At 45.0% G+C, this 18,943-nt stretch overlaps 1 protein-coding gene across 2 annotated transcripts in view; it reads right to left on the bottom strand.

The window, feature by feature from the left end:
- PCCA (propionyl-CoA carboxylase subunit alpha) overlaps positions 1–18,943 on the bottom strand; it is a 2,021,650-nt gene that overhangs the window by 1,567,875 nt on the left and 434,832 nt on the right. The window lies entirely within an intron of this gene.

Below are 18,943 nucleotides of genomic sequence, written 5' to 3' on the forward strand. Positions count from 1 at the left end.
CCCTTTTGACACTTAACCTGTAAAAACACCTCATTTTATCTTGGGAGACGCAACTCACCTGTACTCTTTGGAGTTTATGGGGCTTTTTTTTGCACAACTCTTTCAAACTCAAGGCGTCCACCTTTTCAGGCTGCCATGCAAAGCCCGTATCTGTATGCCACAGTTAGATGTCCTATTTGTGCGTGGTGGGTATTAGAGACTGGAGAACTAGCTACTACCCCAACTTAAACATATGCAGTAGGAAATATGGCTATAGGCTTTTAAGGACAATCTCTTGAGTGCGTCCTTCTGGCCACTATACATGGAGGTGTGAGGAATGGTTAGGAAAGGAGGGAGGGAGACTGTATGCTACTTCAACTAGAAAAAAACAAGGCAAAAATAATGGTGTATCTATAAAGTAATTTAAGATAAACAGGTGGTGTATCCCTGCAATTAGATATCCCTTTAAGAGGTGATAAATGATCAAGAAAACTGTATTCCATGGAACCAGTTTAAGATGACTGACAGCCATGCGTACAGCAGGCTTATGAACCAACACTGAGAAGGTGTTAAGTAGGTGAGATAGAATTTATGTATGGAACAACAGTGCTTCAGGAACTTGGGTGCTCTCTCTTCAAACCTTCATGATACTGTATATGTTCTCTCTAGAACTCCAAGTGGTGACTGAATCTTTAACCACTAGCTTTCTATTTTAAAAATGGAAAAGTCATGATTTTTGCAAAATCTTAAACAAGTGAGTTAGACGACATACCTATTGCAACGCAATTTCAGATTCGGTTACTGTGGCAGCTATCTATTGCTAAAAATACTCATAACAAATGAACTGCCAGAACAATCACTGTTGAAAATAATGGCATACTAATCAAATTCTTGCATCACAAAACACGTTTGGCTGAAACTATAATTGTACAGACGTGATTCTGAAACTGTTGAAGATACATGTAGTTATAATTATTTTGGAATTCTAGAAGAACTATATGAAATATCATGAAGGTGGGTCTAACTTTAAAAAAAATGTTTGTCACTGGCAGAACAGTGTTCGCGTAGCAAACTGTATGGGTCTTCCTTATAAGGGGAAACAAGTCCAAAAGATGCTCAACACTTTACAACAGCATTCTGTAGTGAAAAGTATTCCTTCTCATAATTCTTCAAAGGGCTAAGGGCGGCTTAATAACATTTTCATGGTTTTATCTAGATGTCAGGCCTTGCCAAGTAGTAAACACCTTATCACTTAAATAACATTACAAGAATTCTATTGCCTAAGGCACAGCAGAGACTGAACCATTTACGGCTACCCTATAATGCCTTATTGCCGAGCACATTTAGCAGCTTGGAAGAAATCCAGAACCAGCTGCCAGTCACACTAATTGAGCCAAAGTGGGCAGAATTAACCTGATCCCCGACTGTTGTGAAAGAAGTATGCTCCATCTCACACACCTACCACCCCACAGAAAGAAAGAGAAAGAAAGGTACATCTGCCAGGTCCAACAGGCCAAACGTATCTGGAACATACATCTCAAGGTTGGAGACTACAGTCTCAAGAAGATGAGGTGCAAGCACCTGCCCTTTCAAACTTTGAAAAAAGTACCAGTGGTAGAAAAAAGATCCATAGACACCCTAGAAGCAAGAAGAACTCTCACTTGATCTGGCTGAAGCCAAAGAGAACTATGATTGGGAGACCCCAGTACAGGACAAGCAGTGATACCGTAAATTTGTCAGGTTCATACTCCGATACAGAAGTAGGTCTGCAGAATCTTGGAAGCTCTCAAAACCCACCAGGTAAATTCCTGGGAGAATCAAAGGATGCTGAACCTCTGGTCACCTTTCCATTGCTAGGTAGCACAGCAGATATGACTGAGTGTTCTTTGCTTGTGCACACAAAACCTATTGAAATTGTCTGTCTGATTATGAATTTACACTAACTTTGGATTTTAGGAATACATTCTCCTCTCACCAAATTAAAAAAGGAAATGCTAAACATCAATGACTGGTGTCCATCTTTAAAATTGGTTCAATATTTGCCAGAGAGTATTTTAGCCTTTTTATCTCTGGGTACCAACAGGGACTATTTCATTTTTAATCGTCCTGTTACAAACCATAGATTAACTGTACTATGTTGCAGCACAATATTTGTTTCCACCTTTGCCAACATATTAGGAACCCAAACTGGAGCTCTATAAGCCCTCTAAAGAGTCCAGAAAAACCGTACTGAAACAAAGGTGCAGCTCTATAGGCATAGTCACTGGAAGTATGCAGCAGGGGAACACCAAATTGTGTGGCAGGGTTTCCTAAATTCTGCGGCAAGAAAAGACAAATCAAGCAGCATAATGTGGCACATTTTTTGATAGTATTACTTCATTATTTTGCATTTTTTTCACATGGTATACTATCTGGACAAGTATTTCATATCATTAGTACCAATGTAACAACTAAATACAGAAATAAGCAAGTGAGAGATGAACATTTGCAGAGGGCCTTACACTGCACAAAAAAACGTCAGCACGTTTTTAGTAAACCTTGATCCATTTGAGGTAGAAACTGTTTTTTTTCTGTTAAAATTTACAGATTTTAGAGTAGATGATGGATTATGTGGCAAATTGATAATTAAGAGAAGCACCAGAATTGTATAATTCCAGTGGCTTTGTCTGTAGGACACCAGCCCAGTTTCCCTCATATCGCCATTTCTCCTCCCAACCATTTCTCTATTGTCATGCATAGTCCAGTTCTGAAGCAGTCCGTCACTGGACATGGACAACCTGTTGTAGATCTGTTGATCATTGGAGTCTAGTAAATTCAAGAATGCCATCTTTGACACCACCGGACACTGCCACCTTTGACACCCGCGGACACTGCCACCTTTGACACCCGCGGACACTCCCAGATCTAGTGATCTGGAAGTGAAAGCAACATGCTTTCCAAGGGTACTTTCAGGGAAGAATACAATCAAGACACCACCACCAAACTGGTGCCGGTCCTCTACTTCAAATTGGGCGGATAACTGAAGAGGGATGGATGAAGACTGTCAGCTAGGCGCTCCACATCCTGAGATAGAGTTCGTCATACTTACAAATACCACCCTGTTGTGCGAACCCTGCGCAGACAGTGCGCTCAGCACAGACTACGATTTGTACTCAAGTCTGGGCCTGCAAGCAGGACTGGTGCTCAGCTCATTATGAGGCCCACATTACTGCCACTGGAATATAGCATATTAAACCATAGGACACATCCCGTACTATGGGTAACGCCGTCAACTAAACCATGTACATTAAGGTCATTTATAGTCCATGACAATCGGTATGCCTGAATCATGTAAAATACCCAATTGTTGAAAAAAAGGTAAAATTAGGCAATCCGTATAATCTGTAACAACCTACCCTTTACATGCACATCCGAAAAAAAAAAGCTCAATAGTAAAAGCTGTGCTCGAAAACAATTAACAAAAAGCTGCATAAATAAATACCAATCTTCTTTACATAAGACACCATAGGCCATAACCAACGCCATCTCTGCTGACCCAGAACACAACAAAACCGCAGCTTGCGAAACTGCGATTCATTGCAGGCCGTCGCCATGAGAAATACCATGAGAAACGCCGCCAAAACTAAGAGCCGTCTACCAAGATATCATGCTAAGTGGGTTAGGACGATGGATGGCATACAAAAAGAATATTTTCCACTTTGCAAATTAGCATATCACATACTGTGCTTCAATATGGCGCCGTGGAGACTCCGACAACAATGGGCTTAGATAGCGTCCAGTCCATAACTAAACTGTGGCAATCATTGAATTACTTCCGCCCGCTTACACACTTTGGGAGGCCTTGATATAGAAGTTTCGTGCCGGGCTGCCTTTGATCTCACGAGTTACATTGTGCAATAGTGTCAGCGTTTCAAGGCCCCTAAACAAAAACCAAAATCAAGTATTTATTAATTATGAGAGAGAAAACGTCTTTTGCTGAAGGCGAAGCAGGTCGTAAATGTGTCCAACTAAATAATGGTCTGATGCATTGAGTCACAGCTTTGTTCTTCATTTATAATGACGCAAAAGTAGCGCTCAAAAAAAAAAGCAAAAAAAAAAAAAAACATGAAGTCATTTCAAAGGAACACATTTTCAACGGGGAACCGAGCTTTGTTCGAGCGCACAGTTGAATAGAGGAAAAGGTTTAGCGCAAGCAACAAATATTTATGAACTTGGCACCTCAAGGGCACAGCGACAATTCACTGACAGGTTCGGGCTGCATTAATAAACAAAACTGGGGCGCCTTCGTTCGGCTTTCAACTAAACATGACATACGATTACAATTAAATGAAGAAACGGGGCGTCGCCACTTCACGTACAGTCCTAGAATGTCCATGATTAGAAGACGGCGGGGTTGAGTAAGGCGAGGCTGCCTCCCCTCCCCCAGAATAAAAGCTTGAAAGGAGGACGCGACGACAGAGCATCATGGCAACTGGAACCATGGTAGGGCCACAGCGAGCAAACATTTCCTGCTGGAGAAGTCCCGCCAATCTAGAAATCTCAAGAGGTGTTCAAACATTTTACCTCACTAAAACCGTGGTCAGAATTCTATTATAACCTGCTGCATCCCACATTATTTTCGGGCGTATTGTTCTAATCCGAAATATGAAAAATATTCTCACTTTCAACAACTAACGTTCACATCAGATTTCGCTGCTATTACGGTCAATACATAATTTTAAGCGATGAGAAACTAAACATTTGTAATTTAGGTGCATTAATATTTCCCACAAAATGTGGGAATTGAGGCATTTGAAGTGAGGCTACAGAAATTAATCAAATATACTTGTCGTGGTAAGGACGTTTGAAAGTACAAGGATCATAAAATAGGTTTGCTTTATTGATAGTTACATGGTTATAAGCCAGGGGGTACCTCTAGCCCAAAACATCCTGTTGAACCGATGAGTAATGTAATAAGATAACATTAATTGTACGTTTGAAAATTAAAGGATCTGAACCGCAAGGAAGCAGGATTAACACGATTACAGAGAAAGTAAATGTGGCAAGATGTCAAACATAAAATACTTAGCAAAGTGCAAGAGACAGGTGTGCACCTAATTTAATTATTTAATCCCAGTACAAGTCTTGCCGATGGATTTTAAATAAATGCATCTTTCAATATCATAACTATTGCAAAAGTGGACCATTCAGACACCTGACACTGGTGGCCACTGAAGGTAATTTTGCCAGTTGTTAAACACAAATCGTTCTGATGAAAAAACCCACGCCAAAAGAGCATCCGTTTATTTCTATCTTTCAGCAATTTATCTCTTGTGGATTGTAGATCGTCTAATATGGATTCTTATGTCGATGAAGTGGTAAGACACACCAATTTACAACTGACGGCCCAGCTCCACATCATCTTGTATTGATAAAGTAGATTTCACACACTCTCCAAAGCTAGCCCATCTTGGATTTAAGCAGAGACGTTGACCATGGTTAGGTGGGTAGCTCTCTCAAACTGGTAGCTCAAGATAAAAACGCACCATACCTGAACCACAGTCTGAAGACATCTTGCCCCATTCTTGCAGGTCAGGTTAACAAAATCAGAGCATTACCAAGGAAGACCTAGGGAGATCTTGGTAAGAGAACAGCGTTTAACAGTCTTTTCGTTACTTTAACCCCTTAGCTGCTGGGCCTTTCCCCCCCCAGTGCTGAGCCCTTTTTTGGCTATTTGGGGTAGTTCGCGCTTAGGGCTTCATAACTTTTTGTCCACATAAGCTAACCACGCCAAATTTGCGTCCTTTTTTTCCAACATCCTAGGGATTCTAATGGTACCCAGAGTTGGTGGTTTCCCCTGGAGGAGACCAAGAAAATAGCCAAAATACAGTGAAAATTTTGTTTTTTCCAAAAAAATGGGAAAAAAGGGCTGCCGAAGAAGGCTTGTGGTTTTTTCCCTGAAAATGCCATCAACCAAGGGTTTCTGGTGCTGAAATCACTATCTTCCCACCTTTCAGGAACGGGCAGACTTGAATCAGAAAACCGAATTTTTCAACACAAATTTGGCATTTTACTGGGACATACCCCATTTCTACTATATTTGGTGCTTTCAGCCTCCTTCCAGTTAGTGACAGGAATGGGTGTGAAACCAATGCTGGATCCCGGAATGCTAAACATTTCTGAAAACTAGACAAAATTCTGAATTCAGCAAGGGGTCATTTGTGTAGATCCTACAAGGTTTTCCTACAGAAAATAACAGCTGAAATAAAAAAATATTGAAATTGAGCTGAAAACAACAGCCATTTTTCTTTATGTTTTACTCTGTAACTTTTTCCTGCGATGTCAGATTTCTGAAAGCAATATACCGTTTTGTCTGCTGGACTCTTCTGGTTGCGGGGATATAAAGGGCTTGTAGGTTCATCAAGAACCCTAGGTACCCAGAGCCAATAAATAAGCTGCACCCTGCAGTTGGTTTTCATTCTATACTGGGTATACAGCAATTCATTTGCTGAAATATGAAGAGTGAAAAAGAGGTATCAAGAAAACCTTTGCATTTCCAAAATGGGATCAAGATAAGGTTTTGAGGAGCAGTGGTTATTTGCACATCGCTGAATTCCGAGGTGCCCATACTAGCATGTGAATTGCAGGGCATTTCTCAAATAGACGTCTTTTTTACACACTCTCTTATATTTGGAAGGAAAAAATGTAGAGAAAGATAAGGGGCAATAACACTTGTTTTGCTATTCTGTGTTCCCCCAAGTCTCCCGATAAAAATGATACCTCACTTGTGTGGGTAGGCCTAGTGCCCGCGACAGGAAATGCCCCAAAACACAACATGGACACATCCTATTTTTTTTATAGAAAACACAGCTGTTTTTTCCAAAGTGCCTACCTGTAGATTTTGGCCTCTAGCTCAGCCGGCACATAGGGAAACCTACCAAACCTGTGCATTTCTGAAAACTAGAGACCTAGGGGAATCCAAGGAGGGGTGACTTGCGGGGCTCGGACCAGGTTCTGTTACCCAGAATCCTTTGCAAACCTCAAAAAGTGGCTAAAAAAACAAGTTTTCCTCACATTTCGGTGACAAAGTTCTGGAATCTGAGAGGAGCCACAAATTTCCTTCCACCCGGCGTTCCCCCAAGTCTCCCGATAAAAATGATACCTCACTTGTGTGGGTAGGCCTAGCGCCCACGACAGGAAACGCCCCAAAGCGCAACGTGGACACATCAAAATTTTTGGAAGAAAACAGAGGTGTTTTTTGAGAAGTGCCTACCTGTAGATTTTGGCCTCTAGCTCAGCCGGCACCTAGGGAAACTTACCAAACCTGTTCATTTCTGAAAACTAGAGACCTAGGGCAATCCAAGGAGGGGTGACTCGCGGGGCTCGGACCAGGTTCTGTTACCCAGAATCCTTTGCAAACCTCAAAAAGTGGCTAAAAAAACAAGTTTTCCTCAGATTTCGGTGACAGAAAGTTCTGGAATCTGAGAGGAGCCACAAATTTCCTTCCACCCAGCGTTCCCCCAAGTCTCCCGATAAAAATGATACCTCACTTGTGTGGGTAGGCCTAGCGCCCGCGACAGGAAACGCCCCAAAGCGCAACGTGGACACATCAAAATTTTTGGAAGAAAACAGAGGTGTTTTTTGAGAAGTGCCTACCTGTAGATTTTGGCCTCTAGCTCAGCCGGCACCTAGGGAAACCTACCAAACCTGTGCATTTCTGAAAACTAGAGACCTAGGGCAATACAAGGAGGGGTGACTCGCGGGGCTCGGACCAGGTTCTGTTACCCACAATCCTTTGCAAACCTCAAAAAGTGGCTAAAAAAACAAGTTTTCCTCACATTTCGGTGACAGAAAGTTCTGGAATCTGAGAGGAGCCACAAATTTTCTTCCACCCGGCGTTCCCCCAAGTCTCCCGATAAAAATGATACCTCACTTGTGTGGGTAGGCCTAGCGCCCGCGACAGGAAACGCCCCAAAGCGCAACGTGGACACATCCACATTTTTGGAAGAAAACAGAGGTGTTTTTTGAGAAGTGCCTACCTGTAGATTTTGGCCTCTAGCTCAGCCGGCACCTAGGGAAACCTACCAAACCTGTGCATTTCTGAAAACTAGAGACCTAGGGGAATCCAAGGAGGGGTGACTTGCGGGGCTCGGACCAGGTTCTGTTACCCAGAATCCTTTGCAAACCTCAAAAAGTGGCCAAAAAAACAAGTTTTCCTCACATTTCGGTGACAGAAAGTTCTGGAATCTGAGAGGAGCCACAAATTTCCTTCCACCCGGCGTTCCCCTAAGTCTCCCGATAAAAATGATACCTCACTTGTGTGGGTAGGCCTAGCGCCCGCGACAGGAAATGCCCCAAAACAGAACGTGGACACATCACATTTTTTCATAGAAAACAGTGCCTACCTGTGGATTTTGGCCTGTAGCTCAGCCGGCACCTGGGGAAACCTAGCAAACCAGCACATTTTTGTAAATTAGAAACCCAGGGGAATCCAAGATGAGGTGACTTGTGGGGCTCGGACCAGGTTCTGTTACCCAGAATCCTTTGCAAACCTCAAAATGTGGCTAAAATACCACGTTTTCCACACATTTCGGTGACAGAAAGTTCTGGAATCTGAGGGGAGCCACAAATTTCCTTCCACCCAGCGTTCCCCCAAGTCTCCCGATAAATATGATACCTCACTTGTGTGGTTAGGCCTGGTGCCTGCGACAGGAATAGATCACACAACGGTCAATGTTGGTCCTTACGTGAGGCAGCTGTTGACCCTGGGGTGATCCATTCCTGACACAGGCACTAGGTGTAGGCACTCAAGTGGGGTAGTGTTTTTATCAGGACAGGTGAGGAGTCACTGGGTGGTAGGAATGTTGTGGATCCCAGCATATTCCTGTAGTTTGTGTGACAGAAATGCGAGAAAAATAGAGTTTTTTCTCAACATTTCAGCTTTGCAGGGTATTCTGGGTAAGAAAACTTTGGGGAATCCACACAAGTCACACCTCTGTGGACTCCCCCGAATGTCTAGTTTCCAGAAATGTTTGGGTTTAGTGTGTTTCTCTATATGGCCGCCGAATCCAGGACCAAAAACACAGGTGCCTGCCTTACAAAACCAGTTTGTTTTGCCATAGACAATTTTGATGTCTCCACAATATGATTTGGGTGGTGGAATTTGGGGCTGAACTAAATTGGTGAGCTCCCAAGAGAGCACTCTCTCTCTGCTTGCCGCCGCATTCACCTGCTCTCTGGGTTGGCCTAACCCACTATTACCCAGTTGCACGAACAGCTTGCGAAGGGACAGCAGGACTGTCCTCATCACCTCCCTCATAATGTACTGGAAGAGGAGTTTTCGAATGGGACTCCTCTGACTGAAAAATCACTCCCAGAGTCTGCGCCATTGTCCTATCCCTCAGATGCTGTCTCAGTATCTGATGTCTCAGTCTCTGATCCTATGTCAGAGCGGTCCTCTATAACCCGAGTGCAGGCAGCAGTCATCCATCAAGATGCCATCTCTGCTATTGGCTAAACTGTTGCTCTAAAACACTAGCCTACGTAGACAGTCACAAAATCGATGGTGTGTGTGAGATACGTGCAACAGTAGAGGCCACCTTACCTGCGCTTCTTCCCTCAATCAGCACGTACTTTCAAGACACTCAAAAAACACCTTGTCACATACCATTCGTCACAGTCTTTAGCACCTCCTGCGCCCAGTCCAACAATCATTATTGGTGCTCCCACTCCCTCCTCCTCGGATTCCCTCATTACCACCCAGCAAAAGTGCCCTTCATCTCTCCATAGACTTTACTAATGTACTCAGCTATTTACATAAAATACAGATGTGCTCTTTGCAGTAGGCATATAAACCTTCTGCGCTTCTTTATGGCACTAAAACTGCCACTAGACAAGTCGGACCCTTTTCCCCCCAGGGAAACCACACACATATTGACAAAAGTGATGTATATATGACAGCCAACCACCTGAAACTCAACTCAAGCAAAACCGAAATAATCCTCTTTGGCCCTCACCAAAAAAACCTGGGACCCCCCATGGTGGCCCACCACGCTAGGCCCTGCACCCACCCCCGCCAACTACGCACGCAACCTCAGTATCATCCTAGACTCCTCCCTCTCTATGACCCAACAAATCAACGCTCTTACCTCCTCATGCTTCAACAAACTCCGTATACTGAAAAACATTAAAATGGATCCCCACAGAGACCAGAAAAACTGTCACTCACGCACTCATCAGCAGCAGGCTTGATTACAGAAACGCCCTCTACGCCGGCACCACTCTAAAACTCAAGTGCAAACTACACGCATCCAGAACTCAGCAGCACGACTCATCCTCGACCTCCACCGACATGAACACATCTCTCCACACCTCAAATCCCTCCACTGGCTCCCCATTGACAAAAGGATCACCTTCAAGATCCTCATCCTCACACACAAATCACTCCACAACACAGGCCCTGCCTACCTCAACGAGAGTCACCTTCCACACCCCCACACGAAACGTCCGTTCAGCTGACCTCTCTCTCGCCTCTGACCCCCGCATCAAACACACCACCACCGGGGGCAGATCCTTCTCCTACATTGCACCCAAAACATGGAACGCACTCACAACTCACATTCGCAAGACCCAAAACCTACTTCTTTTCAGGAAGGGCCTCAAAACCTGGCTTTTTGAACAGTGAACCTCCTAGCCCCTTTCCCTCCCCCCCGTCCCCCCCCCCAGCGCCTTGAGACCCTCACAGGTGAGTAGCGCGCTTTATAAATCTCTTTGATACAGATCTACCTATATATATATATATAAATATATATCTACATAGATATATCTATAGATATATCCATGTACCTAGATATATCTAGCTACATAGATATATATATATATAGATATATACATATATTTTTTTTTAGTTGTTGTATGGTTTCCTTGGGGGCCAAAATGGCCCCCAGGGAAACCCTACAACATCTAAAAAAAAAATTGCCCCCACAGGGGGTCACCCTGCCCACGGGCGACCCCCTGTCATTTCATTTTTTTTTTTTTAATTTATTTATTTCTTTTTTTTTTTTTTTTTTAAATCCCCTGGGGGGGGGGGGGGGGGCGCGATCGCGCCCCCCCCCCCCCCCCTAGGGGGCACCTACCTTTTTATTTTTTTAGGAAAATTATGCCGGGGGGGGGGGGGGGCGTTTTCCGGGGGGGGGGGGGGCTGCCCCCCAAAAGTGAAATCCCTGGTGTCTAGTGGGGTTTCCTGGCCCCCGATCGCAGCTGTGCTGCGATCGGGGGCCAGGAAACCGTTTCAGAAGGCCTCATAAGAAAGGGGAGACTCTCCCCTTTCTTACGAGGCCTTCTGAAACTGTTTCTGGCCCCCGATCGCAGCACAGCTGCGATCGGAGGCCAGAAACAGTTTCAGAAGGCCTCGTAAGAAAGGGGAGAGTCTCCCCTTTCTTACGAGGCCTTTTCAAAATGTTTCCTGACCCCCCCGATCGCAGCTGTGCTGCGATCGGGGGAGCCAGGAAACCTGAAAGTGTTTCCTGGCCCCCGATCGCAGCACAGCTGCGACCGGGGGCCAGGAAACACTTTCAGGAAGGCCTCGTAAGAAAGGGGAGTGTCTTCCCCTTTCTTACGAGGCCTTCCTGAAAGTGTTTCCTGGCCCCCGATCGCAGCTGTGCTGCGATCGGGGGCCAGGAAACACTTTCAGGAAGGCCTCGTAAGAAAGGGGAGACTCTCCCCTTTCTTACGAGGCCTTCCCGAACGTGAAAAAGGCCGTTTTCCCCATGAAAGCAGGAAGCGGCCGCAAGGCTGCTTCCTGCTTTCATGGGGAAAACACCTTTGCAACGTCAGCGCGCCTCGCGGCGCGCTGACGTCACAAAGGGGCGGGTGGGGGGCGGGGGGAGACACGGTAGCTTCCGTGTCTCCCGGGGGGGGAAAAAAAATTTAAAAAAAATCCTCGGGTGCGACGCACCCGAGGATTTATTAATGCCCTTCCTGGTGTCGGCCACTGGTCGTGACCCGCACCAGGGAGGGTGTGTGGGCGTCGGCCAGTGGCCGACGCCCGCATTTAAGAGGTTAAGATAGGTTTGCAGAAAGTGAGAGCTAAAAGCAGCCTTCCTCCCCAAATAAAGATCAAAAGTAACTTTATCTGTTATCACTTCTGTCGAAAGTATGTCAATTAGCCCACAGTTATCTCCTACACTGGCAGAAGTGGGTTCTGCAGTTCACTCGGTGGCACAGACTACTAAAAAGTAGTAAAGTGTCCTGCTAGATACACGCTCACGACAGAACATAAGAGCTTGATAAATGAGAGTACAAATATATCCCACTTTGAGATATACTGAGGCAAAAGGAGAACTGGCAGCAGCTCAGTAAGAGGGGATGACCCCAAAAGTCTTGCCTATGTGAGCCACAGGAGCCCTACAAACAAAGCTTACAATGTATGGGATAGAAGTCACAGATGGAATGTCCCTAGGTTCAAATCATACTAGTTATAAGGAAGACCATTTTCGATTAATGCAGTGAGTGAAGGAGATTCATTCGAGCATTGCTTCCATCCCTTTATTGCAGTGGACCTCCTAAGTGCAACCTGTATGCCCAGAAGTGTGTCTTACACTCATTGTGCCACACGACTTAAGCTATACCGCACTGTCTAGACCTAAGTAGGCCAAAATTGAGATGCTTGTGTTCAAATCTAGAGTCGACCCGATCTGGCAGTTGTGGATGGACTGTTCCTACTGAAAAAGGCAAAGACCAATTTGCAAATGGCTGATCTCCATCTAGAGTAGCATAGTGAACTAAAAAACAATGGTCTGGGACGCTGCCCCAAGCACTCACCAGTGGCTGAGATTAATTCAATAGTCAACAATTTAGAGTGTGACCCCTTTTACAAAGGCACAGGGGATAGAGTTCTGCCAAACGGGTTCAACAGGAACACAATCGATCCTAAAAAAGGAACAACGGTTTGTGTTCCTGTTAGACTATGACTTCAATGAGAAACACAGGGCAAAGTATTGGCAGCCAGCAAGACTGTGGTTGGATCGTAAACCAACGGATATAATAATCTCTGTTAACCACACTGAATAGACAGTTAATTGAAAATGCTGCTTTAAGGAGCAATTTATTGACTGCTGAGATTTGCATTATTATAGTGGCGGTCTTGCTCAGGGCAGGAATGGAACAGTAGACTTGCTAAAGTTGGGTTACCTACCTGAAATCTGAGGTGCGTGTTTGAAAATAAAGCCTTAACTATTCGTTTTTTATCTCAGTGAGAAAGAAAGACTGTTCGTATTATTACTGGTGAACAACAATAAAAGCACAGCACCTTCAATATACATGATATCAAATCCTGGAAAGTGAGAATGGTTTTTATTCAGTTATTGGGCCTGAAGAAGGTGCAATAAAGGTCAAGAAACCACCAAAACGCAGCGTGGACACAATGACCTTTTTTAGTACTTTGATTGTTTTTTATTTTTGGACTAAGGGCCTCATTATGAGTTGGGCAGCTGAACAGTCACAACTCCAAATAAGGTGGGGTTGAGGCGGCCATCTAGCCGGCGTCCTCACTCTATCGTATTATACTGTTTCCATCAGGCTGACTGGCGTAAAAGTTGCAGTATGACGTTTTCACTGATCAACCTGGTGGACACAGTACGGTGGAATTGGCCTCGGCTCCCTTAGGAAGTCAAGGTCAATGCCCTTGCCCATGCAAGAAGAACAAGTGATGGATGGAATGCTGAATAATCTCCAACATTCACCTCCAGTACAGAGATCTGGGCCTAAACCCATTGTTTTTTTTGCTACCCATGTTATTTCAGTTTGAATCCTGAAACATGCAAATCAGTCTTGACCCTACCCCCTACGGGAACAATCCAGCCCGTTTGCATTATTCAGCATTCCGTCCATCATCTGTTCTGTTTGCTTTTGTCACCTTAAGTGGGAAGAGTATGCCCAGACGTGGGTCCCATACTCACTGCGCCACTTGATTCAAGCTAGCCTGGCTGATGAGGGGTGATACCCCCAAAAGAGTCCCCTGAACCGGAATCAAGCATCCTGGAAGACCTGGCTTGGCAGTTTGGGCTGGAAAGTTCCCATGGAGAATAGGGTCAATACTGATTTGCATATAGCTGGGTCCAAACTGGGGAGGCATGGTGGGCAAAAAAAACATGGATTAAACCCAGATCTTTGTACTGGGGGTGAATGTTTGCATTTTTCAGTATTCTGTCCCCATCATCTGTTCTTTTTGCTAATGGCATCACACAGAACCCTTGGAGTGTGCACGGTCTGCAACAGCAGACAGTGCGCATTCAGAGGGTGCTGGCTGGGGGGCCCTGCACTGCCCGTAACATGGTTATGGGCAGTGCAGGGACCAACCAGTGGCCCCCAGCACGTGCTTTACGCCAGCCTTTTCATGGCAGGGACTCTGCCATGAAAAAGCTTGCAGAAAGCAAAGACATGATCAGCATTGCGGTGGAGAACTTGGCACCACCGTGGCTGACCACGACTTTGACCGCCGCTAACCCGTAGGGATCCATGATCCTGGAGGAGGCAGTGGTCTCCTGGAGGTCTGACCGCTAGGATTGTAATCCGGTGTTCAGACCGCCAGGATTGCAGAAATCCATCCGACATCATGAGTTTGACAGTCCTGTGGGCTGCCAAACTATTAATTATGCCCTAAATGTTTTGGATGATTTATCTAGTCCAATGGATGATAAATTATATTACCAAAGGTATTTAAAGTATACTTTATGAAATATTGGATAGGCTAAATTTTGTGACTGAAGCATAATTAGTTAATTTTGACATCAAAGTTGTATCTCTTCTTCGTAAGTTGATAATTAAGCATCTACATAGTGAAAGATTGGATTTTAACAACAAGCCCAGGGGAAACACTTTTGTATTGAGATTAATTCAAGCAGTCAGTTTTATTACTTAGTTGTAGCATAATATTGAAGACAGCTTTCATGAATAAATGATTTCTGGCAAATACCCATGCTCTGTCTTTTACATGTAGCCTTACCTCAAGCGAATGCAGCTGGACTATTAACAGTCGAGTTAGCATCCCACAATGGGTTAACCATTTCCATCACTTTGACCTGCTAGCCATAATAAATTAGATAAGGAAACCAGGAGTAAGCCTACCTACAAAACTGATACTTGTCACTAAGATGGAAACATTGTACCAATAACACTGCAAGGAAGGAAAAGTGTAAAGGAATGGAGTAAATTCTGAAAAAAGTCAGAAGACTGGGAGAAAAAGGTGGGACCTTGCACAACTGCTTAACGGAGACTATGAAAGAAAATAAATTTAAAGAGATTATACAGATAAGACACTGCCGGCTTACTAAGGATTTCAGCTGACACTTTTCTACTATAAAGTCCCACTCGGTTAAAGCGTCTGTTCTCTATTGGGAGTTACACTCAGTCCCACACGTTCCTCAAGTCTTCAAACCACAGGACACCAATGATCTTATGGGGAAAGTCAGGGAAAAGTACTATTTCAAAGGAAAATGTACCCCACAGTCTTTCCTCAAACTTAAAGCAGAATCAGGAGTTGCAGAAGTCCTTCACCAAGGCAAAAGCACATGCTAGAGACATAACTGTGTGACACTATTCGCGACCATGCTTTTGTGATGTATTATACCAGAAGAATAAGTTACTTAACCTTCGGTAACGCTTTTACTGGTGGATACAGTAGTTACCTGTGGATTCCTCACCTTATGAATTCTCCCAATGTGCCAGCATTCGGCGGAAACTTTCTTCCCAGCTCTTCACGTCAATGAGGATGTCACAATTGCACGGCTCCGCATGCGACTCCGTCTCACGTCATCCTGGCAACAAGAAGTCCTTGACGGCATGCTGATGTTAGTTTCACCATTTTTTTTATGTGCCTTCGAGGCAAACAGGTGAATACCGACTTCACAAGAAAAACATACATATACCAATCCAAATCCAAATATAAATCACAATATTTGTTTATATAAAAGACACCAAAAACGTATGTACATTTATAGCAAATGAAGTCTTGGTATGACCAGACAGGCAACGGGGAGACGGGTGGGACTGTGAGGAATCCACAGGTAGCTACTGTATCCACCAGAAAAAGCGTTACTAAAGGTAAGTAACTTATTTTTCTGATGGATACAACTACCTGTGGATTCCTCACCTTAAGAATAGAATCCCAAAGCAGTCCTGCACTCGGAGGTGGGTGCCTGACCGGTCACACCAAGAAATCCTGCAAAACAGAATGTGCAAAATGGCCGTCCCTCCTAACTTCAGAGTCTAAGCAATAATGCTTTGCGAAAGTGTGGCAGGAAGCCCAAGTTGCAGCTTTACAAATTTCAGCAACTGGGACACCTCTAGCCAAGGCCGAAGTGGCAGACTTAGCCCTGTTGGAATGAGCCTTAAAACTTTCAGGAGGAACCTTCTTTGCAAGTGAATACCACGTCTTCATGCAAAGAGTGACCCACCTGGAAAGGGTTCTCTTGTGGACGGCTTTGCCCTTCATCTTGCCCACATTTCCAACGAAGAGTTGAACATAAATACGAAAGTCTTTTGTCCTTTCAATGTAAAAACTCAGAGTCCTTCTTGGATCTAGGCGAAGAAGTCTTTTCTCTTCCTTTGAAGGATAGGGAGGAGGGTAAAAGGATGAGGGAGTTATACATTGCCCCATGTGAAAGGGAGTGACAACCTTAGGAAGGAAAGCCGCCCTGGTTCTCAGCACTACCTTTTCAGCATGAAAGGATGTAAAGGGAGGTTTCACACTAAGAGCCTGGAGCTCACTCACATGCCTAGCAGACGTGATAGCTGTGAGGAAAACTGTTTTCAAAACTAAAAGTCTCAATGGACAAGAATGCATAGGCTCAAACGGTGAACCTAATAAAAAACTTAGAACCAAATTCAAATCCCACTGAGGCATGAGAAACAGAGTGGGAGGAAACTTTTTAGTCAGGCCTCTCAAGAACCTAATAACTATAGGAGACTTAAATACGAAAGGCTGACCAGCAAGGCATAGAAAGGCCGACAGCGACAATAAATAACCCTTCAAAGTTGCAATTGCACGTCCCTTCTGTGCCAGGGAAAGGGCAAAAAGCAAAACAGACAAATGGGCCTTAAAGGGATCAATTTGCTTCTCTCCACAACAAACAACTAATTTTGCCTGTCTGTTAGCATTGACAGTCTTGGTGGAGTGCCGCCTGGCCGATAAGATAACATCTGCCACTTCTGGAGGGAGAGAAAGGGAACTCAGATTGCCCCGTTCAATCTCCAGGCATGTAGGTGCAGGCTCTGTGGGTGGGGGTGTAGAACCTGCACCTGCAAGAGGAGGTCTGCCCTGTGAGGGATATGGAGCGGAGGGCACAGTGAGAGTTGGAGAAGGTCTGAGTACCACACCCATCTTGGCCAATCCTGAGCTATTAAAATGACTTGAGCCTGATCTTGGCGAATCTTCCTCAGAACCCGATGAATCAAGGGTATGGGGGGGAAATGCGTAAAGTAACTGGTCGTACCAAGACATCTGAAACGCGTCCCCCAATGCTCCTTGCACCGGAGGCTGCAGAACGACGGGCAGTGTGCGTTCTCCCAAGTGGCAAACAGGCCTATCTGTGGAACACTCCACATCCGAAAGATGTGAAGAACCAGGTCTGGATGGAGATGCCTCTCGTGATCAGCTGAGAAATGCAGACTGAGCCTGTCTGCACGTACGTTGAGAACCCCAACCAGATGGTTTGCTACTATGCAAATTCGATGATCCTGTGCCCAACACCAGAGCTTCTCTGGGGAGAAGGTATGACCCTACTCTTCCCTGCTTGTTAATGTACCATATTCCGGTATTGTTGTCCGTCAAGACCTGAACTGACTGACCGCGAAGGGATGGGAGGAAGGCCTTGAGAGCCAGACGTATCGCCAACAATTCTAATAGATTGATGTGAAACATCTGTTCCACTGGAGACCAATGACCTTTGATCTCCAGGTCCCTCAGATGAGCTACCCACCCTAGAGTGGAAACATCCATTATGACCATGGCCACTGGAGGCGGTAGACAAAACGTCCTTCCTTGGGAAAGGTTGCCGTCCACAGCCTACAATCGTAGATCTGTTGCAGCGTCTCTGGAGATCGTTATAGACTCTTTGAGATCCCATTTGTGTTGAAACCACTGCTTGTGGCGGCACCATTGGAGAGCCCTCATGTGCCAACGTGCATGAGCGACCAACAGAATGCAAGAAGCAAACAGACCAAGCAGGTGTGGGACCTTGAGGACTGGAACGACCGCTCCATTTTGAAACATTGGAATCAACGCTTGAATGTCCTGAATCTGCTGAGGATAGGCCTGATTCAATGTGGTATTCAGTACTGCCCCTATGAACAGGAGGTGCTGAGAGGGCTCCAGGTGAGACTTGGGCACGTTCACCGGAAAGCCCGGACTGAACAACAACATTGTTGTCACTTGCAAATGATGCAGCATGAGCTCTGGGGACTTGGCTTTAATCAGCCAATCGTCCAGGTAAGGGAAACGAGATATTCCCTTTCATTCTGAGGTCTGCTGCAACCACTGCCATCACCTTCGTGAAGCCGTGAGGTGCGGAAGTAAAGAACAAAAGGAAGGAGCGGAAACTGGTAGTTTTGCGACCCTATGTGAACCGGAGATACTTCCTGTGCGACTTCAGAATGGGGATATGAAAATAAGCATTCTGAAAGTCGACAGACACCATCCAGTCTTCCTTAATCAACGCCAGATGCATCTGTGCTAGAATCAGCATTTTGAATTTCTCTTGTTTGAAGAACCAATTCAAAATCCTGAGGTCCAGGATAGGCCTCAATCGACCATTCTTCTTGGGAACCAGAAAATATCTCAAATTGCATCCATGACTCCTTTCCTGCTCTGGAACCAGCTCCACTGCACCCTTTAACAAAAGGACTTGCACCTCCTGCTGAAGCAACAGGAGATCTTCTGAACAAAACGAATGACAGGGAGGGATGGGAGGGGGAAACTCCCGAAAAG

The sequence above is a fragment of the Pleurodeles waltl genome, chromosome 8 (assembly GCF_031143425.1).
Source record: "Pleurodeles waltl isolate 20211129_DDA chromosome 8, aPleWal1.hap1.20221129, whole genome shotgun sequence".
Taxonomy (NCBI): Eukaryota; Metazoa; Chordata; class Amphibia; order Caudata; family Salamandridae; genus Pleurodeles; species Pleurodeles waltl.